Here is a 25009-nt window from a genome sequence, read left to right as displayed (position 1 = left end):
TGTCATCACTAACAGACTAAGTGGTCATCAAAGCTTGTTATGGTTAATGCAAAAATATGCTCCAATATGTCTTAGATTTTTATTTGGATAAAAACTGCATTATACCTCAATTGGTGTATCTCATTATATGTCAAATGGTGGATTATACCTGAATTGAGGTATAATCCACCAATTAATGGTTATTCCTGACCTGTTGAATTCGGGGGTCCGTTCGCCCAAATACACAATCGCGCCCATTCACATTCGCCCCTTTCACTTTCGCACCCTACACATTCGCACCCAAAGTCCGTTCGCACCCTTTTTATTGGTTTTGTGTTTAATAATTTTGTAATCGAGTGAAGTGAGATTCTGACAACATTTTTTTGTGGTGAATAAATCTTAATCATGTTTTGGTTAGTGTATCACATAAAAAAAAAAATTTCATTGTTTCAAAAGAAAGTGAGATTCTGACAACGTTTGTTTTTTGTGTTGAATAAATCTTAATCATCTTTTGGTTAGTGTATACACCTTATTGCTATTTGGAAATCTGTCCCGGTTGACCCGAGAATCTGTCCCGCTTGAACTATTGACGTCATACAACAATCACTTTTCCATTGTGGTGTCAGATATTTTGAATTATGAAGTCAAAATTTTACGGGAACCTTTGTGATGTACAGTAATGGCGGACAAATAGCGCTACATGTATAAATTTATGTTGAGATTCTCACTTTTTTTTTTTGTGCTGAATAAATCTTAAATTGTGTTTTGGTTAGTGTTGTGATATAAATTTTTTTTTCATTGTTTCAAAATAAAGTGATATCAAAGGGGCCAAGCTGTTAAAATCAATTATCTTTCATGTTTTTATTTTAAAATCTTCAATGTTTTACTCATACCAAGCTAAATACTTGCAGTATTTACATCAAAGCAAGTTAAAACAACCATCATGATTTTCAAACATGTACACACAACAATAATACCAAATTTAGCTGTGTATAAATACCAATTAGCAGTAATCATACATTTGTACATAATTATTATTAACATTTAATAATCATCAAATTGATAAAAAAAAAAACAAAAAAACATTCATATAATAATTCCCCAATTTTTATTCAGGAAAATATTTATTTTTTTGGTATATACATATAAAATAATATCTAATAATCCAACTTGAATTTGAATAAAAATTGGGTGCGAACAGACCTAGGGGGCGAACGTGAAGGGTGCGAAAGTGTATTGGGTGCGAACGGACCTGATACCGTTAGTCTTAGTCCAAATAATTATGACGTCTTGAAAGGCTATAATACTTTTACACTGTAAGGCGTCAAAGCAAAAAAGTATTATAGCCTTTCAAGACGTCATAATTATTTGGACTAAGGTTAGTCTGTACTCTAGTAGTTTTTGAGGTGTAACTGTGAAAATTCTAAATTCCTATAGTACAGAAACAACACACTTACATAGATATGTCTGATCTAATACACAAGTTGGAAAACATTAAGCCTTTTGCAGATTGCTGGCTTTGCAGTTTTGATGTAGTATCAATGTACATTAATTGCCCGATTAATGAATTACATGTATTATTGGCGGTTAGAATTTCGTATGATCAGTTTGATAAATCAGATTACAAAATCAAATGCCCACCTACGGACGATTTAATCTATCTCCTCAGATTGATTTTAGAAAACAACATCTTTGATTTTAATGGACAGCTTTATAAGCAAAAAATAGGTGCCGCGATAAGGGAGCAGTGCCAAGCCCGGAAATCTGTGATATTCTCCTGTATAAAATTATGAAAGAAATTCAAAGTTTGAACATAGAAAAAATATCTTATTCTATGGAAGATATCGTGATGATATTATATTGATATATCACGGTGGCATGAAAGAAATAAAGGATTTGTTAGATTTAGCAAATAATCATCATCCGTTCCTAAAATTCACACTAGAATTTTCATCTTAAGAAATAATAGCCGATCTATTGACATCGACAAAATTAAAATAAATTGATAGGTGAATCCCTGATGATGGCGGGCCTACAATGCTTTTGCTACAATACAACCCATTCATAAATGTAATACATTTGTCATTAGCATAATACAAAAACCGCCAATACACTAAATTAGTGTCGGTTTGATGTTAAGCATTTGCAAGTATAGTAATACTAGCATGATTAGATCATTATTTTGTAATATAATTACAATAAAATACTAATAGTATGTAGACGGAGTCTTCCGAATAAGATTTTTTTGCTATTGGAATTCAGATTGATGTTGGAATGCGTGGATGTTAGGTGTCACTTTTATACAAAGTTTAAGGGGGACTATCGAACATGCACAACCCAAGGGACAGGGGGTCAGTCATTCGCAAGACTTAAGCGATGGCAGGCATAACTATAAAGCAAGCAGCAAATTGTAACAGTTTTATATAATAATAGATCGAAATGATAATAATGATGCACACTGGACGTTAAGCAACCAACAATCAATCAATAATAATGATGCCAAAACAATTTACAAATAAATAAATCTAAATGTTCCAAATTATAAAGTCACTTGAAATCAAAATGATTCCGCTAAATGTTTCATTATCACGTACTTGAAGTCCAAAGATTGGTTGAGTTGAGTTGATCAAGTTTGAGCCTTTGAGTTGAAGATTTTCCTCAGAGTAGCTGAGCCTGGTTGGCTTTGGAAGCACTCCTTTCTGGATAACACTGATGAGACTAGACTGACAAATAACTGTTCGACCCCGATATTTAAGGCGAAAGCTGAAAACTACTCATGAAATGACAGACACTGATAATTGAGATATTTAAGATAATTTGAGTATTAATAATATTGTTCAAAAATGTCCAAAGGTGATATGAATAATGTCAATTACAGAGATACAAGTTAATTACATTTATGATTCTAATTAAAACATAATATTGCTCAGATTAATTAATGACAATTGACAAAATACCAAAACGTTGCTCAGAGCAATTATTTACAAGCGACATGTTTCACAAAATTTACCTGAGTAATTAAATTAGAATTTGACATACAATTGTTTCATAATTTCATATTTTCTAAAAATAATATATTTTCTCAATAAAATTCACTTTAAAACTTTTACATAAAAGAACACCTAAGATAACCCCCCCCCCCCCCCCCCCCCCCCCCCCCCTTCTCAAATATGTTTGTCCTCAAACATGAGAAAATATACATATGTACAAAAATATATACAAAAACATTAAGAATAAGAGAAAATAATCGTGAAGAATAAATTTTTTTTTGTGGAAAATGTATATATAAAGATAGCATATTTTGCAAGACAAGATGAAAAATGCAATTTTAGACAGAATTGCTAGATAAAGAAAATTGCCAGATAAGATATGAAAAGCAAGACTAATGAAACTGAAAAATAAGACGAAGTCATATGCAAAGAAAAATTCAAGACTGTATATTATATAAAAACAAAGAAAATTTTATGCTGTATGCTCCTTGTATAAGGTGGTCAGCCCTATACAAGTGCAGGGTGTGGAGTTGAATGACCAGTCCAACTCCAAATGGTTTTAATCATCATGATCATAGATCATTAATATACTTTAAAAATGGCTAAAAATGGTTAAAAATAGAACATAGGGGTCAAATGCAGTTTTTGGCTTATATCTCAAAAACTAAAGCTTTTAGAGCAAATCTGACATGTGGTAAAATTGTTCAATTGGTCAAGATCTATCAGCTCTGAAATTTTCAGACGAATCGAACAACCCATTGTTGGGTTGCTGCCACCGAATTGGTAGTTAACAAAATTTTCCATTTTTTTGTTATTATTTTGAATATTTTTATAGATATATATAAACTGTAAGCAGCAATAATGTTCAGCAAAGTAAGATCTACAAAAAAGTTAATATGACCATAATTGTCAATTGACCCCTTAAGGAGTTATTGCCCTTTAAAGACAATTTTACACAATTTGTTCATCAAGTTTGCTAACATTTAAAAATCTTTTCCTCTGAAACTACTGGGCCAATTACCTTCAAACTTTAACTAAATGTTCCTTAGGGTATCTTGTTTATAAATTGTATCTGAAGTTTGTATCCATCGACAAACATGGCTGCCATGGCTAAAAATAGAATATAAGGGTCAAATGCAGTTTTTGGCTTATATCTCAAAAACTAAATCTTTTAGAGCAAATGTGACACGGGGGTAAAATTGTTTAATTGGTCAAGATCTATCGGCCCTAAAATTTTCAGACGAATCGAACAACCCATTGTTGGGTTGCTGCCACCGAATTGGTAGTTTTAACAAAATTTTGCAGTTTTTATACGACCGCAAAAATTGAAAATTTTTTGGTCGTATATTGGTATGACGTTGGCGTCGTCGTCGTCGTCCGAAGACACATTGGTTTTCGCACTCTAACTTTAGTTTAAGTGAATGGATCTCCATGAAATTTTACCATAGGTTCAATACCATGAAAGGAAGGTTGGGATTGATTTTGGGGGTTATGGTACCAACAGTTAAGGAATTAGGGGCCAAAAAGGGGCCAACAATAAGCATTTTTGTAACTTCCAGACAATAACTTGTGTGTTAGTGTATGGATCTCTCTGACATTGTACCACAAGGTTCCATATCACAAAGGGAAGGCTGTAATTGATTTTGGGGGTAATTGCCTCAAAATGTTAGGAATTAGGGGCCAAAAAAGGGGCAAAAAACAAGCATTTTTCTAGTTTCATGACAATAACTTGTGTGTTAGTGTTTGGATATTTCTGAAATTGTACTACAAGGTTCCATATCACAAAGGGAAAGCTGGAATTGAGTTTGGGGGTAATTGCCCTAAACGTTTAGGAATTGGGGGCCAAAAAGGGGCCAAAAATAAGCATTTTTCTAGTTTCCAGACAATAACTTGTGTTCAAGTGTATGGATCTCTCTGAAATTGTACTGCAAGGTACCATACCACAAAGGGAAGGCTGAGATTGAGTTTGGGGGTGATGAATCATAAGGGGGTTCAAAAAATTTGGGGGGGGGATTTTTTTTTTTCTTTTTTTTTTCTATTTTTCTCTTTTTTTTTTCTTTAAAATTTTCCATTTTAAGTTGGTTATTTCTGATTTATATTTAAAAGCAAATAATAATGATATGGTAGGAGATACACACCAAACAGGATGTGTAAATTATTATATAATAAGTATTGTGCAATAGCAAGAAATTTTCAATTGCACAGTATTGCACAATAGCAGGAAATCTTCAATTGCACAGTATTGCGCAATAGCAAGAAATCTTCAATTGCACAGTATTGCGCAATAGCAAGAAATATCTAATAGCACAATATTGCGCAATAGCAAGAAATTGTCAATTGTACAGTATTGCGCAATAGCAAGAAATAATCAATTGCACAGTATTGTGCAAAAGAAGATACTTCGTATAAATTGCTTATTTCTTGATCAATTTCAATGGGGTTTTATTCTTGAATTCTTGGGGTTCTGTAATATGCTGAATCTAACCGTGTATTAAGTTTTTGGATTTTGGGCCCCGTTTTTAAATTGGTCCACATTGAGGTCCAAAGGGTCCAAAATTTAACTTTGTTTGATTTCATCAAAAATTGAATTATTGGGGTTCTTTGATATGCCGAATCTAACCGTGTATTTAGATTCTTAATTTTTGGTTCTGTTTTCAAATTGGTCTACATAAAGGTCCAAAGGGTCCAAAATTAAACTTAGTTTGATTTCAACAAAAATTGAATATATGGGGTTCTTTGATATGCTGAATCTAACCATGTATTTAGATTTTTGATTATGGGCCCAGTTTTCAAGTTGGTCCAAATCGGGGTCCAAAATTAAACTTTGTTTGATTTCAACAAAAATTGAATATATGGGGTTCTTTGATATGCTGAATCTAACCATGTATTTAGATTTTTGATTATGGGCCCAGTTTTCAAGTTGGTCCAAATCGGGGTCCAAAATTAAACTTTGTTTGATTTCAACAAAAATTGAATATATGGGGTTCTTTGATATGCTGAATCTAACCATGTATTTAGATTTTTGATTGTTGGGCCCCGTTATCAACTTTGTCCACATTGAGATCAAAAGGGTCCAAAATTAAACTTTGTTTGATTTCATCAAAAATTGAATATATGGGGTTCTTTGATATGCTGAATCTAACCATGTATTTAGATTTTTGATTTTGGGCCCAGTTTTCAAGTTGGTCCAAATCGGGGTCCAAAATTAAACTTTGTTTGATTTCAACAAAAATTGAATATATGGGGTTCTTTGATATGCTGAATCTAACCATGTATTTAGATTTTTGATTATGGGCCCAGTTTTCAAGTTGGTCCAAATCGGGGTCCAAAATTAAACTTTGTTTGATTTCAACAAAAATTGAATATATGGGGTTCTGTAATATGCTGAATCTAACCGTGTATTAAGTGTTTGGATTTTGGGCCCCGTTTTTAAATTGGTCCACATTGAAGTCCAAAGGGTCCAAAATTTAACTTTGTTTGATTTCATCAAAAATTGAATTATTGGGGTTCTTTGATATGCCGAATCTAACCGTGTATTTAGATTCTTAATTTTTGGTTCCGTTTTCAAATTGGTCTACATTAAGGTCCAAAGGGTCCAAAATTAAACTTTGTTTGATTTCAACAAAAATTGAATATATGGGGTTCTTTGATATGCTGAATCTAACCATGTATTTAGATTTTTGATTTTTGGGCCCTGTTATCATTTTTGTCCACATTGAGATCAAAAGGGTCCAAAATTAAACTTTGTTTGATTTCATCAAAAATTGAATTCTTGGGGTTCTTTGATATGCTGAATCTAACCATGTATTTAGATTTTGGATATTGGACCATAATAGGTGAATGTCCAATTTAAAATTTTTAAGTTCTTAGACCACATTCATTCTGTGTCAGAAACCTATGCTGTGTCAAATATTTAATCACAATCCAAATTCAGAGCTGTATCAAGCTTGAATGTTGTGTCCATACTTGCCCCAACTGTTCAGGGTTCGACCTCTGCGGTCGTATCAAGCTGCGCCCTGCGGAGCATTTTATATGCTATTATTTTGAATATTATTATAGATGCATGTATATATAAACTGTAAGCAGCAATAATGTTCAGCAAAGTAAGATCTACAAAAAAGTTAATATGACCAAAATTGTCAATGGACCCCTTAAGGAGTTATTACCCTTTAAAGACAATTTTACACAATTTGTTCATCAAGTTTGCTAACGTTTAAAAATCTTCTCCTCTGAAATACAGGTGAGTGATTCAGGCTCTTGAGAGCCTCTTGTTCTAATACTATAAGCAATAGGTCAACTATATTTGGTGTATCTGCATGGAATGATTGTTAGGTGTACATATCTGTCAGGCTTGGTTTATCTGACCAGGACCTCATTTTCATGGATCATTGATAATTTTAAGTTTATGTAATACTTGTAGTGAAACTTATCTTTAGGACTATCAACATAAAATCAATCATGGTTATAAGTAAAGCAGGCGAGACATTTCAGTGTGTGCACTTTTGTTAATTATTACCATTTTACCAATATTCTTATAACATTCATAAATTGATACACATTTTTGTCAAAGACAATGAATATAAATTTTATGATTAAAACATATTTTCAATAATGGGTCTTTCTAAAAACAATTATATTTTCCTCCCTTTACATGTATATAAACATGATAAACATTAAAACCATGGCCCAAACAATTGTGCAGTATGGCTGAAACGTCTTGCATTGAAAATGTTATGTCGTGGCCTTTAATAGCTTACTAGTATAAGGTATTGGTTTTGCTCATTATTGAATATGAGTATGATGACCTATAGTTGCTTACGTCTACATCATTTGGTCTCTGGTGGATATCTGTCTCATTGGCAATCCAATGATACCACATCTTCTTATTTGATATACGTATAAAAATTTTTACTCTGGAACACATGTAACTATACCGTAATGAATTAATGTGATGTATCAAATGAGTATTCTGTTTAAATGATCACTTTACACTGCAGAACATTAAAAATGCATATTTTGGATAAGTACACATCTTAAAATTGAAATTTTTCAAATAAAACTTTAAAATTGTACATCCAAAATCAAATATATAGAAATGGTCATTGTCATTTTGCTTAGTTTTTTTTGTTACCTATTCTGACATCGGACTCGGAATTCTTTTTTTTTACTGTGCGTATTGCTATGTGTTTCTTTATTCTACATTGGCTAGAGGTATAGGGGGAGGGTTGAGATCTCACAAAACATGTTTAACCCCGCCGCATTTTAGCGCCTGTCCCAAGTCGGGAGCCTCTGCCCTTTGTTAGTCTAGTATGTTTTTTAATTTTAGTTCATTTATATGTTTTGGAGTTTAGTGTGACGTCCATTTTCACTGAACTAGCACACAATTTTAAGTTAGGGGCCAGCTGAGGACCACCTTCGGGTGCGGGATTTTCTCGCTGCATTGAAGACCCATTGGTGGCCTTCGGCTGTTGTCTGCTCTTTGGTCGGGTTGTTGTCTCTTTGACTTATTCCCAATTTCCATTCTCAATTTTATATTGTCTTTAATACATCTCTTATTCATTTGAAGCTTGGTAAACTGTCTTATAATATACATTTTGTACTTAGCTTACATATATTCATGTACAGCTTTATTAGAATTGGTTAAATTTTTTACTGCTTATAGGTTTTATACATGTAGGTCTGAGAATACAGTTACATTAAATAAGTCTTTTTGTCCCCCTCATGTTGCGCCACAGGGTAATTGAGGGGATATGTTTATGGTCATTGTCTGTCTGTACGTCCTTCTGAAACACATCAATACTCAGGTGCCATTTGACAGAAAGTTTCATACTTGATACATATAAAAATAAGATGTATGATTGTAAATGAAACAACTTTCCACCAGAGACCAAATGATGTAGACGCATGATTATTTGTCATCATATTCTCCTGACAGTGGTATATCGACAGTTTGATATGACAATTTTTACTGCATGGGATTTGGAATTTTGATTTGTACAGTCATGACAGTACAAAAAAGAATGAAATGAATATAGGATACAAATTGCAAGATATATCATTGTAGAACCAATTATTAAAGCTCCGCAAGCAAACAAGCACAACTTTCTCTTTTAAGTCTCAACACTTCTCCATATCAGTTTCAAAAAGAAAAGTCACTTCTCCCTATGATTTTCATGTACATGTAGTGTGAGCCCAGAATTTAGCATGTGGAATCGTTCAGCATTCATTACTGTAGATGTCTCTTTGTCCAATTTCTCATATAGCCTCTTGTTTATTGATACCAATGAACACATTGAATTGTTCAGCACATATTACTGTTGATGTCCAGTTTATCACATAGCCACCTGTTAGTTCATACCAATTAGCAATGATTAGGCCTAAAGAATTATACCTGTGTTTCCTCTAAAATGCTGCAAAAATAGGGTTGGAAGGTGGGCAAATAATTTTTATTTTTCAAAAAGTTTGGTTTAAATAGGGTTAACAGTCCAATTTTAATATAGTTTTTTTTTTTTAAATGACAAAAATCTTTACAATCATACAAGTGATAGGTTTAGCTAGCGATAAAACCAGGTTTAATCCACGATTTTCTACTTAAGAAAATGCCTGTACCAAGTCAGGAATATGACAGTTGTTGTCCATTTGTTTGATGTGTTTGAGCTTTTGATTTAGCCAATTGATTAGGGATTTTCTGTTTTGAATTTTCCTCGGAGTTCAGTATTTTTGTGATTTTACTTTTTTCTCTAGGGTAGGCACTAAAAATTAGGGGAGGTAGGGTTAGCAAAACTGGACATAAGTTACATTTGTACTTAGTTTATACATGCACATACAAACAGACATCAACAGTAAATTCAAAGTTTTTTTTAGGTCTCTTCAAGTGGAATCGTTCAGTATTTATTATTGTAGATGTCTGTTTGTCAGTGTATGACCTTATGTTCAGTTTCTCATATAGCCACTTGTTTGTTCATACCAATAACCATGAGGAATTGTTTAGCATAAATTGTTACTGTTGATGTATGTGAAGTCAGTGTATGACTTTTATGTCCAGTTACTTATAAAGCCACCTGTGTGTTCATACCAATAAAATAATTGTTCAGCATTTCTCACGATTGACAACCATGATTGATGTCTGTTTTTATGCCCCCGCCGTAGCGGAGGGGGCATAAAGTTTTACCCTTGTCCGTCTGTACGTCTGTATGTCCCAAAGGTGGTTTCCGTTCTCTAACTTTAGTTTGCCTCAACCAAATGTTATGAACTTATACACAATGCTTATTCCCACAAAACACAGATTGAGTTTGAATTTTGGTTGCGTCACTTAAACCGTTCTAGAGTTATGCCCCTTTACAAATGGAAAAATTGCTGAATTTTTCGTTTCCGTTCTCTAACTTTAGTTTGCCTGAACCAAATGTTATGAAACTTATACACAATGCTTATTCCCGCAAAACACAGATCGAGTTTGAATTTCGGTTGCGTCACTTAAAACGTTTTAGAGTTATGCCCCTTTACAAATGGAAAAATTGCTGAATTTTTCGTTTCCGTTCTTTAACTTTAGTTTGCCTCAACCAAATGTTATGAAACTTATACACAATGCTTATTACCACAAAACACAGATCGAGTCTGAATATCGGTGGTGTCACATCTACCGTTCTAGAGTTATGCCCCTTTACAAATGAAAAAATTGCTGAACTTTTCATTTCCGTTCTCTTTCTTTTGTTTGCCTCAACCAAATGTTATGAAACTTATTCACAATGCTTATTACCACAAAACACAGATTGAGTTTGAATTTCGGTGGTGTCATATCTACCGTTCTTGAGTTATGCCCCTTTACAAATGGAAAAATTGCTGAATTTATCGTTTCCATTCTCCAAAGTTTGCCTCAACCAAATGTTATGAAACTTATACACAATGCTTATTACCAGAAAACTCAGATCAAGTACAAATTTAGGTAGCGTCACTTTTAAAGTTCTTTTGTTATGTCCCATTATAACGTTGTATGCAAGTGGGGGCACCATCTGTGTCCATGGGGACACATTCCCGATTTATTTTTAGTGCATTACATGCATGTATATATATATATATATAAGTGGCTAGTTTCTCATAATCATGATAATGTAGTATATATATAACCTTTAAGGCAAATTTACAGTCAATTTATTCATGAATGATAAAAATAATTTGCTTGTTCAGATATTGAATTACATTACTTTGGTCAACTCACAATTTATATTTGTAATATCGGCAATTTATATAATAATAAGTTTGACCTGCTTATTAATGGGAACTAGTAGTCAATGATGTTTTTCAATTGGTCACATATATAAACAATCATTGAGTATTGTGTTAAGTGATTTTTACATGTAGGTTAAGAACCACAAGGGTGACTGGGGAAAAGAAACATGGTCACTCTTGGTCTTCTTTCAACCGACAGTAAAACCCTTGCCAAAGTGTGGCGTCTGTTTGTTCATACATGATACAAATAACTGTTTGGAATTTTTCAGCATTTATTACTGTTGATTGTTCATATCAATTACTTATGAGGAATGTTCAGCATTTATTACTGTTGATGTCTGTGAGCCAGGGTATGACCTTGTGTTCAGTTTCTCATATAGCCACCTTTTGTTGTCCATACCAATAACCATGAGGAGTGTTCAGCATTTATTACTGTTGATGTGTGTGAGTCAGGGAATGACCTTGTGTTCAGTTTCTCATATAGGCACCTTTTTGTTCATACCAATAACCATGGGGAGTTGTTCTACATTTATTACTGTTAATGTCTGCGAGTCAGTATATGACCTTATGTCCAGTTCTTACATAGCCACCTTTTTGTTCATACCAATAACCATGGGGAGTTGTTCAACATTTGTTATGTTAATGTCTGCGAGTCAGTATATGACCTTATGTCCAGTTTCTCATATAGCCACCTTTTTGTTCATACCAATAACCATGAGGAGTGTTCAGCATTTATTACTGTTGATGTGTGTGAGTCAGGGAATGACCTTGTGTTCAGTTTCTCATATAGGCACCTTTTTGTTCATACCAATAACCATGGGGAGTTGTTCTACATTTATTACTGTTAATGTCTGCGAGTCAGTATATGACCTTATGTCCAGTTTCTCATATAGCCACCTTTTTGTTCATACCAATAACCATGGGGAGTTGTTCAACATTTGTTACTGTTAATGTCTGTGAGTCAGGGAATGACCTTATGTCCAGTTTCTCATATAGCCACCTTTTTGTTCATACCAATAATCATGGGGAGTTGTTCAACATTTGTTGCTGTTAATGTCTGTGAGTCAGTATATGACCTTATGTCCAGTTTCTTACATAGCCACGTTTGTTCATACCAATTAACATGAGGAATTGTTCATAGTTTACATGTATTACTGTTGATGTCTGTGAGTCAGTGTATGACCTTATGTTCACTTTCTCATATAGCCACTTGTTTGTTCATACAAATTACCACAGGGAATTGTTCAGCACTTATTACTGTTGATGTCTGTGAGTCAGTATATGACTGTATGTCCAGTTTCTCATATAGCCACTTGTTTGTTTGTACCAATAATCATGAGGAATTTTTGGTTGTACGGGATGTACTATAAATTTGTCATGTTTGTTGTCACGTCTGGTTGGAATGAGGACATTAAATCTGATGCCTCATGTAGAGAGAGTGCCATGCTCTCTGCATTTGAAAGAACCCATAACTTTATGAGTTGTCTGTACATTGTAGGTGGCTTTTTGAAAGGCCAAATTTCTGTCCCTATCCAATTTACCTTCCAGTGGTAGTCCAAATTTCCCACCCCTTCATCCCCATCGAGCCCTATTGTCTGTATTGTTAATTTGTTCTTGTCCTGAAAATGTATGGAATATTTGCCACTGGACATAAAGCTACCAACAAACAATTTATCTAGAGGTTAAGAGCCATTATGCTGTCATCATTGTTAAAATACCTGTGTCTATACATGCTAAAATTTTATCTTTGTATGTTTGCTAAAATTTTATCATTTTTCTGTAAAGCTAAAATTTTATCTTTATGAAAGCTAAAATTTTAGCTTTTGGTCTGAAAAGGAACCAGCTAAAATTTTAGCTCTCCTTTAAGTTACTTATTGATTCAAGCTAAAATTTTATCTTATGATTCTTTTTATTGCTTCAGGACTGATGAAGATTGTACAGCAGAATAAAAATGATTGCTCATTTGGGATTATCTCTTGTCCTTGAAATATATTTAAACAAGTGCAGAGATATTTTTGCCTGAGCTTTTGTTCTTTTGCATCAATGTTCAGAAAGAAGAAATATAGATGAAAAAAGAAAACTTTGGTAAGTTTTTGAATATTGATAAAATTATAACATTTTGAGCTAAAATTTTAGTTTTTTGCAATATTCTTAAAAAAATCTACTCTTGAGAAAATGAGACAGTCTCAGAATATAAAATCCACCCTTTATTGTGTTATGACTATTAGTAACATATTTAATAATATAATAGAATATAAGCCATATAGACAGACAGTTTAATAAATTATTAAGAATAATATGTGTTGTTTACGAATGCAAAAATAAGAAGATGAGGTGTTATTGCCAATGAGACAACTATCCATCAGAGTTCAAATGTTGTTGATGTAAGTAACTATAGGTCATCCAGTCAATACTATGATCATTTGAAAATTTATTTGAAATAGACATATTGTGAAACTCTTTTACACTGAATAGCACAAAAAGTGTACTTTTCTACGTGAGCATCATCCAGATTTTCCTGTTTTCATATTATCGTAGTATGAAAACGATTTTCTTTAATTTAAATGTATGTAATCAATTGATTAACGTCTAAATATTTTTGAAAAATGTATATCCTTGTAACAAACTCATTTCTTTGTTGTCGGTCTTAAGGTAGCACAATACAAAGATTTTATACCTCCAACTCCCCAGTTTTAAAATGCTGTAACTGTCTTTATAATGCTTGAAAATTTATAAAAGTGGTATTTATGGATAGCTAACAGATTACTCTTTCAAATTAATGCAATGTTAGTATTATACAACAATTATGTAATTAATTATAATTTTAACTGTGTCTACAAAATTTTACAAGAAATTTCCACTTTCAATTGAAATTAGCTTCTTCATGGATATCCCGAGAGGGTTGATTTTATAATATGTTGTTCCTTGAGCCATTATCTACAAAAGAGTGTCTCAGATTTTGGATAGAATGTATAGATCAAATTTTACACCTAATCAAATAATCTCTACTTTTATGTGGTAAGGATGTTTACACTAATTACAGATTTATGAGAGAATGGAATACGATAGCGATAATTTGAGACATCCTTTTGTAGCTCCTGCTGTGTTGATTAAGATAACGTTAAAATTTCTTGTGTAGTTATAGAGATGTCAGAGCTAAATTCATTCAAGTGAACTGACCAAGATTTTGCCATTAATTGCATAATAATTGATTACATAATGATTGCATAACAAAAATATTGCATTCATATAAAAGATTAATCTTTTATCTATCTATATATACCTCTTTTATTAATTTGTATGCAGTCATAAAAAAGTAACATCATTTTAAAGGTTGGAGATTGGAAGTAAAAAAATCTTTGTATTGTGCTACCTTAACTGACAATTTCCATAATAATAACATTCCTTTAAAGTTAAGATTCAGTCAGCTGCCTGATATTCTGACTGTGATACTGACTAGGCTACAGAAATGCGACTAATTTTCCTCCACCCAATATTTGGGTCGAGGATGGAACTAGTAAAATTGAGAGTGGAAACGGGGAATGTGTCAAAGAGACAACAACCCGACCAAAGAGCAGAAAGCAGACCAAGGCCACCAATGGGTCTTCAACACAGCGAGAAATCCCGCACCCGGAGGCGGGCTTTAGCTGACCCCTAAACACAAATCTGTTGTAGTTCATAGAAAATGGACGTCACACTAAACTCCGAAACATATAAATGAATCGAATAGACATGTATTTGTCTGAATCTCTTTCCATGAAAACTCAGTAAAGTTTCTCTTCTTTGATTTGTTGAATATGCGAGTCATCAGTGGTGTAGCTTAACCCTTATTTCTATTCGGGCAAACAATGTGCATCGATGGAAAATTCAAAAAACAAATCTTCTCTCCCCCTCCTCGAACACTATGAAGCTGCAATCTTATAAAAATATAGATCTGAGATTCCACTTTGCTCATCGACAAGAAAACGAATTACGATAGATCTGAATTTTAATCAGATTAAAACGTTAGTGAATTATACAAAGTGTAATAAAGAGCTGCGCCATGAGCGCATGGTACGCCCGTCGCTTTTTCAAAGAATAAAGTTCCATAACTCTTCAATGTCATATCAGAAATTTATTAAAAAAAAAAGCTAAAGGGAGGTTATTTTAATAAATATAAACCAGTCATTAAAGTTTCATGAAAACTGCTCAAAGCACTATAGAGTTATTGTCTAAGAACTGGAAAATCAACCCTTTTTTATGAATAAAATCCCATAACTCGGAAACGTATAATCTAAAATTTATAAAAATCAAAAGGGAGCTTAAGTCAATAGATATATACAATTCACCAAAGTTTCAATAAAACTGCTCAAAGCATTTCTGAGTTATTGTCCGAAAACTGGAAAATCATCCTTATTTAATGAATAAAACCCCACAACTCGGAAACGTAAAATCTAAATTCTATAAAAATCGAAAGGGAGCTTAAGTCAATATATATGAACAATTCACCAAAGATTCATGAAAACCGCTCAAAGCATTTTTGAGTTATTGTCCGAAAACTGGAAAATCCTCCTTTTTAATGAATAAAACCCCAGAACTCGGAAACGTAAAATCTAAAATTTATAAAAATCGAAAGGGAGCTTAAGTCAATAGATATGAACAATTCATCAAAGTTTCATGCAAATTGGTAAAAGCGTTTTTGAGTTATTGTCGACGACGGACGTACAGACGGACGGACAGACGAACGGACGGACGGACAACAGTATACCATAATACGTCCCGTAAACGGGCGTATAAAAATTGGTATTATTTTGTTTTATTATGAGAATATATAAACAAAAAGAGCTGTTGTTGTGTTTTGTTATGTTGTTATGTTGCTAGCTTATTGAATTGTGCACCAGCATTTCATTCTCTTAAGGTATTCAAAGGAAAAATACTGTCTTTGTTTGTATATCTATTTTCTTGGAGGAGTCACTTATTGGTGTATGGTTTGATCGGTTGCATTAACAAGTATCTTAGGGAGGAATTAATCGTACTTTGTGTCAAAAATCACTCTGATTGAAACAAAAAAAAATCTATGAAACTAACATTATCTTGATTGACAACATATTTGTTACGTTTGGATGACGTGTTTTCATCAATCAACCGGCATTCCCATGGGAACCAACTGTGCTCCTCTTTTCGCCGACTTGTTACTTTATTCGCATGAGGTTGACTTCGTACAGGTGCTTTTTAGGAAGAATGAAAAGAAACTAGCATTAATCTTTAACTTACTTTCCGCTATATAGATAACTTATCACTAAATAATTCAAAGTTTGGTGACTATGTTGAACGCATCTATTTCCATCAAACTTGAAATATAGGATACAATAAATACAGTTAAGTCTGCATCATATCTTGACATAGAAATTGACAATGAGGGTCAATTGAGAGCAAAACCGTCCGACAAAACAGATGATTCCAGCAGCGCCTGCATATGGAGTTTATATCTTCAAGTTGATACGATATTCAAGGGCTTGCGTTTCCTATCATGATTTCCTTAATAGATGGTTGCTGCTCACTAGGAAGCTATTAAACCAAGAGTTCCAAGTAGTGAAGTTGAAATGATCTATTCGAAAAGTTAACGGACGCCATACAAGGTGGTTGGCCGTTATGGAATATCTGTTTCACAGATGACGACAGATATGTTCTAATTGTCGTAACCACAATCCCGTCCTCTTTTTACGAATGTGACCTACCAAATGAGATTTATCACAGGGTTTGTACTCACATGAGCAAAACGACGGGTGCAACATGTGGAGTAGGATCTGCCTACCTTTCCCAAACAACTGAGATCACCCCGGTTTTTGGTGGGGTTCGTGTTGCTCAGTCTTTAGTTTTCTATGTTATGTTTTGTATACTGTTGTATGCCTTTTGTTTTTTTTTTTTTTTGCAATGATGTTGTCAGTGTATTTTTTTTTAGTTTGAATGTCCCTTTGGTATCTTTCGCCTCTTTTGCACATATGCAATTTTGAATCCACAATCAACTTAGATGTCAAGTCGTATTAACATTAGAAATAATCCCTTAAACTTACACTACATTAATCTAGAAGTATAAATAGATTTCATTTTTGACACAATGACATATTCTTCAGAATCTACACAGCATAAAGGCCAATATGTATTTATCAGTTTGATTATAAGGGTATAAAATACATGTATGGCAAAAGTCTCATAACTCCTGTAAAAATTGTCAGCTCAAAATGAGAGTAAAATATGGTCAACTTAACATGATGGAAAACAATATTACCAAGTTCTGTATGAGAGCTTCCTGTAGAATGGTCTCACAGAAGTTGCATTCATAAGAAGTTGTTGTCACAAAACTCCAAATTAAAATCCGACAACTCCCATAAAAATTCAGATCTAAATGACGGTACAATAAGGTCAACTCAGAGGAGTTGCATTCACAAGGTGTAATTGTCACCATACTCCAAAAAATAGCCAAAGTCCGACAACACCCATAAATATAGTCCGATCAAAATGATGGTATATTATGATTAACTACACATGATGACAAACAATCCAATAAAGTATGAGAATTAGTTCCTGTATTGTTATGAATCACAGTTTATAGGCAAACTCATCAAAAAGACCCGTCTAAATTCCATTTTATTCATAGTAGAAACAGATTTAATTCCAAACAGGATAGCACATCTTTTCTTTCACAGTGATGTTGTTTATCTAGACCTTAAATCTAGATATGATCACGATGATCCAGGTTAACTTACCGATCCTCTTAAAATAACTTACTCTAAAAGGTTTTCATTAGGTATTTGAATATTGTTTGTTTTAGATGATATAAATATTGATATGTTATCAATCAATTAAAACCAAACTAAATATTATTGTTATACACCTAGGAACATTTACTTTCCTATAGTCTGTCGATACCTATATTTTGTCATTGCAAAAGAGGCAGATAAAGAAGTATTTACACTAAATCCATTTGATGTTGATTGTATTCTGATTGATATTTTAATATTGTTTACATGATCTTTTTTTATTGTTTTATTCGCTTTGAACTAGCTTTCAGTAACATTGAGTACTCTCAGATCTGTACTTTGTGTCTTTAGTGTTTGTGCTTTTCTTCTTTGTATCGTTATGAGGAGTTAAGAACTTTTCAACTGAATTCGATAGTTTATTCTGATGTTGTGCTGTTGCGAACTTCTGCATCATTTGGTCTCTGGTAGAGAGTTTTCTCATTGACAATCATACCACATCTTCTTATTTTTATATAACAAGGTCAAGAGGATATGATAACAAATAATCCTACTGAGTATAAAAGATATATATCAAACAGGCTCTAGGTATTGATGTGTATCCAATGGACAAAGGACAGAGATCATTGTCATATTTCCTGCTGCGTGACACACGGGGGACAATGACGAATAAACTTGATGTCCTTAGATCAACTTTCAGATAGTCTGCAAGGTCATCTTGGTAAAACATTTAGTGAGGCAGTTGCCTGACTGCCCTCAGAATGGAAGCTACACTGCTGGTTGTGTTTATTTTGAAGCCAGAAGGAAATGAAATGAGAGTAATGACGTCACAAGTTTAAGAAATATGGAAGCTGCCTTTGAAGTGGGTAATTCAAAAAGGTTTATTTAGATATACCAAAATAGTGACCTTCTGACATTCTTTTAACTTGGAACTATTTTAAAAAGTAATAGATTGAGTTAAAAATTAAAAATTACATTGCAGTTTGGTTTCCTTCTCCTTTGAGTTAATTATTGTGGGTAAATAAAGGATGAAACATCTATACTGATAATGAAATCACCGAAAATACTAAAAATGATAAAATAGTTACGTTCTATAGTATTGATATATATATATATATATATATATATATATATATATATATGTGTGTGTACCGTAAGGTCTTGGTGTACCAGCCATTATTTATCCGACTAAACAATATCCCTGTAATCTGCCATACACCATTTAGGTCAATTTTAAGGTACTGGAACTTGTCATACGTTAATGTTCCCCATCCAACTATAAAAAATGTTAGTTTAAAGACTCAAAATTGTAAGAGTAATATATGGTATCAAACAAAGCTCACAATCTTTACTCAATCTAGTATATATGTGTGTTGATTTGTCATTTCAGAGGAAATAACTCAATTTACTCACCGTTGCTCTACCTGCTTTGGTTTTTGAAATATAAGCCAAGCAAACTTTTGAAGTTTACTAAAAAATGACATTTCAGGGGCAATTACTCCAAAATGGACTGTTCGATTTCAAAACGAATTACACTGAATATAGACCATATCCTGCTGATAATTTTTACAATTTGCTGTAACTGCTTTAATTTTTTGTTTGATATCAGCCCAAAACTTTGAAACTTACCAAAAATTGACATTTCAGGTGCAAAAAAAAATCTAAAATGGGCTCGATTTTTCTGACAATTCCGGAGGAGTTAGACATTGACCTACTGATTACCCTATGTCAGGTTTGCTTTTACTACTTTAGTTTTCGAGATATAAGTCAAACTGCATTTTAACCCATGTTCAATTTTTAGCAACAGCGGCCATGTTTGTTGATGGATCAATCCCAGAATACAATCTTTAAACTAAATACCCTAAAGATCATTCAGGTAAAGTTTAGTAACATTTGGCCCAGTACTTTCAGAGGAAAAGATATTTAAAAAGGTTCCAACGACGGACGCCAAGTGATGACGAAAGCTCATTCGGTCTTTTAGGCCATGTGAGCTTAAGAAAATAAACATATATTTAAATTGTATTGAATTGCATTCTGTAATATCACTGAAGAATATTATGCAGCAGTTCGCCAGTCATTATAGAAATCACTGCAAAAATTGTAACGACAACGGACGTGCGACGACTACGGACGCCTAGTGATAGCAAAGGCTCACATGGCCTTTTATGCTCTAATATTAATTATAACTAAAAAATTTAAAACTGGCAAACTTAAATATTGAATTTATAATCTTCAATATACAGTTTTCATGTATGTACAATCCACTGTCTTTTACTCCATAATTTAAATTTCCAGACAGGGATACGGATTATAGAGTACCACATGCAAAACAGAAGAGAGAAGACTATTTCGTGATGTTTGTTTACATATTTCCATGCTTTGTTCCTGAAATAGTAGAGGGCACCCTTATTTCTTTTTTATATTCTTTAATCATTTACCTAATCTATATTAATTTTATTTGCACTTTTAATTTAAAAAAAAATATTAACTTATATAATATCAAATATAAGGCTTCATTACAACTTTATTTTTTCGTTTCACTGCATTTCATAACGATGAATAAACTTCAAAACTTAGTACATCGTGTCGGTTATTCATTACGATTTAGTGTTTCAGACTGGTACCAGAGTTATGTTTAGCTAAAGATCTATCACACATTCAACTGATGAATTTATCTAATAGTTTTTTTTTTTATTAAAGGACAACACTGTTTTACTTTCAAAATCGTATTTTTTTGTAATATCTATATATTAAGTTCTTGATTTCTGCACACTTGCACATAATTCCTTTAACATACTATTTTATTTCAGCGTAATGACAATACAACTTTCCATTTTTTTAATTTTTTTGTTCAGCTTATTGTAACACTTGTGAAGCTTGAATGATTTACAAACACTTTAAACTTTTAAATGATGAAGGAAAGTGTGTTTTCCGTGAAATACAGCAAACGACAACACGTACACAACTTGAAATAACCGGAGTTCAACTTTTAGTTCCAATGGTTGGTCATCCAATTCAACTTCAAGTAACAGTTTGAATGAAATTCTGAGTGACTACTCAACTTGCAGATGTAGTTAGTGTTATCACCTAAATTACACAGCCATTAGCAGTTATCTATGTTATTGTTAGACAGTAAATAATTTGAAATTTACTATACGAATAAAGTTCATCTGAAAATAGTTTTATGAAAAGAATAATTGATTTCTAATGTATCTGAAAAAGGAAAACAGTTTTCCAAGAGTAAGCTATAACACTGAATGAAAAAAAAAGAACCAGTGCATATTTTAAATGAAATAACGCAGGAGTCAACTGACCATTTTGGTTATGTTTGACTTATATGTCCTGCGTAGCTGATCCTTTGTGCTAAAAGAGTGTCTTTCTATCTTTTAGAGGTTTCAAGTTTATAGTCAAAAGGTAGTAAATTGAGGGAAAAATTCGCCGTTTAAGGACATAAACTATTATAATCATTTAAATGACGATTTTGGCAATGTTTACTTAATTGTAGATCTTGTCTTATTTGTCATATTGCTTCGGTTAAGATTTTCTCTATCTAGTTTTGTTTTCAAAATAATACCAAAAATGCAAAAAATAGATGAAAAATATCATCATTTTTATTTAAAGGTAATAACTCCCATAGAGAGTAAATTGACAATTTTTTAATTGAAAAAGTTTTTAGAAATAATAAAACACCAACTTATTATCGCAAAAGGTATGACAAGGACATATTTATTGGTTCATTGATATTGAAAACCAAAAAAGTATACAGAGTGCCATATGTTAAGTATTTTACAAAGCCTAAATGTGCCAATAACGAGTTAATCAGGAAAGCTCTTTTAAGTGTATGTGTGCATGAATCTCTTCAATGATAAATATTTACACGTCTAAACATGCGAATACTTTATGACAGACTTTCTCCATCGGATAACACGTGGTTATACAGGGCTTACACCATAATGTAATATATAATTCGTCTCAAATTTAGCCCAACAATGCTAGATTTGCAAATTTGCGTTAGCAAATTTGTGTTCTTCCCTTAGCGGGATTCGAACCCTTGCGTCTGTGACATCATGGCAACACCGCCTGCACCGTGTCCAGCGCCCTAGGTGGTCGAGTCGTCTAGGGCGCTGAACACGGCAAGGGTTCGAACCCGCTAAGGGAGGAACAAAAACTTGCTAACGCAAATTTGCATATATATATATAAACAAGTCTAAATTGAAAACAACGTTCAAACCTATGATTTGCGTTGGATAAAAACCACAATTTTTATACGTGTGCATGTAAAACAAATGTCTTGATAGAGGGGTCTAAATACAGCACAAACAACATTTTCCAAAAGACCAAAAAAGTGAAAAAGTATATTTTAACAAAACGCATTTGACTAACAGGTCGAACAACAGATGTTCTTAAACCCTGCTGACTACCATTGGCGATTGCCAAATAAACGGATCACCAGATGTAACAAAATGGATCTTAATTATTAATTTAATACCAAACAGAAAACAATAAACTTGCGGAAAAGATGGTATCCGCAAACAAAAGGTGCAAAAATTAGTACACCATATCCGGATTTCGACAATTAATGTCTCTTCAGTGATGTTAGGGATCGAAACGGTATTTGGAAGGCCATATAATTTACATCAATTTAGGATAGACTCTTGAATTTTGAAGAGTCGAAATGTTAGAAATAGGATGAACGGATCATATAAACCCGAAGGAAAATATAATACAAGCCGAAACGAAAAAATATAAACACATCTAAATTGAAAACAACGTTCAAACCTATGATTTGCGTTTGATAAAAACCGCAATTTTATACGTGTGCATGTAAAACAAATTTCTTGATAGAGGGGTATAAATACAGCACAAACAACATTTTCCAAAAGACCAAAAAAGTGAAAAAGTATATTTTAACAAAACGCATTTGACTAACAGGTCGAACAACATATGTTCTTAAACCCTATATATATATATATATATATATATACCTCCATTTAGATTGCCTTCTTGTGCAGTATAAGAACCATATTCTGTCGATGCACTCCACTGATCATCCCTAAGATTTATTGTTGATGGATTTATACAGTCACTACCATCTGAAAGTAGACAACAAATTTCAGTTTTTAAATGTTTGGGAATATTGGTTCTCAAGTTATATAAATTTTAAATCTGATTAATTTGTTAGAATAAAAAAAAAGTACTTAGACAAGTAAATCTTTGGTACAAATGATATACATAAAAATTCCCGCAACATGTTCATGGGTTACTTTATTTTAAATCAATCTTTCTATTTGTTGTTGATGATTTAAAGCTAAGCATGTTCAAACGAAGGAGTGTCGCAAATTATAAAGGCTTTCAAATGAGAAATCCAATCTTTCACTAAAAAATCATGAAAACCCACTTGAATTTACCTTTTAATTCAATATCAAGAGGCTCACCTGTCAAAAATGTATTTTGAATTGCTGATCATTTTGGCTTTAAATTTCATTGTTTCTACCTATCTACTTCCGTTTTCCATATGGTATAATAAACAAAAACTTGAAAGTGAGTCAAAAATTGTCATTTAAAGGCAATAACTCTTATGAGGAGTCACCTAGTTGATTCAGGCATATTAGTATTTATTTCATTTTGTATCGCTCGTCGTGTTTGCTATTCACAGTTTTACACCACGCTGAAGTACGTCCATTATTCATTTTTTATTATTCAAAATTCAATAATGAATAATGAAATAGTTCATTATTCATAATTCAACCTTTAGTAATGAATAATGAATAATGAAATAGTTCATATTTCACTATTCAAGTTGAAAAGTGAATAATGAAATAGATAAATTGACTGTGACACTATATCCAGTATTTCTGAATTCGTCATTTTAATGTTATTTAACAAATATTCAAATTAATATAAGAAAAGAAAATCAAAACACTCTTCGAAATTTTTATCTTTAATTATTTAGTTAGTTTCGGAGGAAACTATTTTTAACAGAAATTCCTGGTTTTAATGTATGGACGACCTGAATACCAAAACATATATAAAAATAAAAATATTATACATTGGATTTTTTTAAAATTTTCACTGGACCTTTGCTATTCTTCATCCCTGATTATAGATATAACTTTTCAATTGCGCCGCAATGCCCATTAGAGGGGTTACGGAGGACATAAATGCCAAAATACGCTGAACATTAAGAAATAGCCAATTTTGAATAATGGAATGGATATTTTGAATAATGGAATGGACTGCTGCGACCCTTCAGCCTCTAGTTACAGATATACCTTATACGTCATTCGAAAGGTTTTCAATAGAGGAACAAAAGGTATATAGTCAATATGTTTCGCAACGCATATTAGAGGAGTTACGGATGACCTTAATGTCGAAATACGCGTGTACATTAAGAAATAGCTTATTTTGAATAATGGAATGGACTGTTGCGACCCTTCAGCCCCTAATTACAGAGAAACCTTATACACCATTCGAAAGCTTATCGATAGAGGAACAAAATGGTTATAATCAATATGTGCCGCAATGCCTATTAGAGGGGTTACGGAGGACCTAATTGCCAAAATACGCGTGAACATTAAGAAATAGCCAATTTTGAATTAAGAAAAGTAAAAATAACGATTTACAAACATTGTTGGCTAGTTTCGAAAAATACCGAGAAGAACAGAAAGTTCGTGAAGATGACCGGCTGAGGTTGATGAAAGAATTCCATGACGAGGAAATGAAGGTCACTAACCGGTTTCTGGACATCATACAGCAGTGTGTCCAGTATAATTCTGATGATTAAAAAGTTAAATTTCTGTTTGATCTAAAACCTGTCTTTACAAAATAAGTACTAGAGAAAAATCGGTACAAAAAGAGTATAGAATTATAGGGTGCAAAACAAAATGAAAGGGAATAACTGATACAAAAAAAAAAAAGAATTGAGAAAAATGGCCTTAACATTAAAGAATACGGAAATTAAAATCTCCCGTTCATGCCCTCTAACAAGCTTATGACACCGATTTCTGCGAGTATATCACCTGTTTCTGTAATATATTTTATCAGGTATGTGTTCGGGACGAAAAATGGGAAAAATGT

At 32.8% G+C, this 25009-nt stretch overlaps 1 long non-coding RNA gene across 1 annotated transcript in view; it reads right to left on the bottom strand.

Annotated features, from left to right (window-relative positions):
* The window catches only part of LOC127730163 (uncharacterized), a 171790-nt gene extending 148771 nt beyond the window's left edge, over positions 1-23019 (bottom strand). The window contains exons 1-2 of the long non-coding RNA XR_007994986.1: positions 22918-23019; positions 19085-19208 (exon numbers count right to left, since the gene is read on the bottom strand). This is a non-coding gene — a long non-coding RNA (uncharacterized LOC127730163). The remainder of the gene's footprint in view (positions 1-19084; positions 19209-22917) is intronic.
* Positions 23020-25009: the final 1990 nt, after the last annotated feature.

The sequence above is a fragment of the Mytilus californianus genome, unplaced genomic scaffold (genome assembly GCF_021869535.1).
Source record: "Mytilus californianus isolate M0D057914Y unplaced genomic scaffold, xbMytCali1.0.p SCAF_2, whole genome shotgun sequence".
Lineage (NCBI taxonomy): Eukaryota > Metazoa > Mollusca > Bivalvia > Mytilida > Mytilidae > Mytilus > Mytilus californianus.
This window is presented reverse-complemented; position numbering and strand designations above follow the sequence as displayed.